The following is a 1,438-nucleotide window of genomic DNA, read 5'->3' on the forward strand; positions in this document are numbered from 1 at the left end:
AGCACTTGAACACTTCACCTGAGCTAACATGCTTTATTTACTCTGCAGTCTCTCTTTCTAATTAGAATATGGTGAAGGCGGCTCGGCTCATGAATATTAATAAGCATGCATTACTGGACACTATAGGACTGCCGAGCTACATTAACCCTCTTTGTAGTGAGAACGCCTGATTTGACCCTCACTGGTGAAGGGGTTTATACTGCAGTGCACTGGTGTGTAAGAGTGTAGAACTGAACAGGTCATTACTCAGTGTGTTACTGTATTCTCCAGATGACGACACTAGATGGCAGTGTTTACACACACTCTTCTTACAACTGGCATCTTCTCATCTCTGTGATCATTTCAACATCTTCAGTGTGTAAGATCTGACCCTCAAGTCTTTTAAATGCAGGGGATTTTAATGTTTTCTCTCTGATATGTTCACTTCTGTTAACAAGTCTGGATAAGATTTGTTTTAATATGTTTGTGAAAGAGTCTCTTCTGCTCATCAAGGCTGCATTTATTTAATCATAAATACAGTAAAACTGTGAAATATAATTCCAGTGTAAATCATCTGTTCTCTATGTGAATATATAGTAAAGTGTAATTATTCCTGTGATCAAAGCTGAATGTTCAGCATCATTACTCCAGTCTTCAGTGTCACATGATCCTTCACAAATCACTCTAATATGAGGATTTGACGTTTGCTTTGATTTGATGGTAGACTGTTTTGTAACATTATAAATGTGTTTACTCTCACATCTGATCAATTTAATACGTGCTTGATGGATAAAAGTATTAATGTCTTTCAAGAACATTTAAAGACTGACCTCAAATATTTGGACGGTTAAAGCATCTGTATTTACAGTTTCTCTCAGTCGCTTTGGTGCATTTCTCACATCACTATTTACATTTGCACAACAGTTAATGCAGTTCTCAAAACAATTAGTACAAACTGCAAAACCTAGTTGAAAACCTGCAAAAGCGTGTCACTTGCTCAAAATGGAGATCGCTCATTCCTCAAAAGCAAGTATTCATGTCAATGAAAGTGTCAGTGTCATCAAAATGAAAAGTCCTGACACCATTGTTTATGAACAAGATAGTCAAATGGCTTTGTCATGTTTTCATTATGACAGTTTACTCTGTAAATGTTTTCCAATGCAAAAAAGTCAGATCTTGGTGACACTACCTGAACATGCTCAAGACAGCACTATATACTATTTGCACAGCCGTTTGAAAAATACAGTAAAGTTACACATTACTGTATTTAGTGAGGTAACTGAGTACAAGACACTGAATATGTATGTTTCACATTTTTACTGCATATGCTCTTTGCTATTCTAATTTGTTCACAGCATTGTGCAAACGAACAAATACACCCTTATTTACAACAAACATAAACTCCCTTTGGGTAGAGCTGTGCACAACTGGACACAATATTGCAGTACATACTGGAACT

This window comes from Leuciscus leuciscus (genome assembly GCF_965113295.1).
Source record: "Leuciscus leuciscus genome assembly, chromosome: 25".
Lineage (NCBI taxonomy): Eukaryota > Metazoa > Chordata > Actinopteri > Cypriniformes > Leuciscidae > Leuciscus > Leuciscus leuciscus.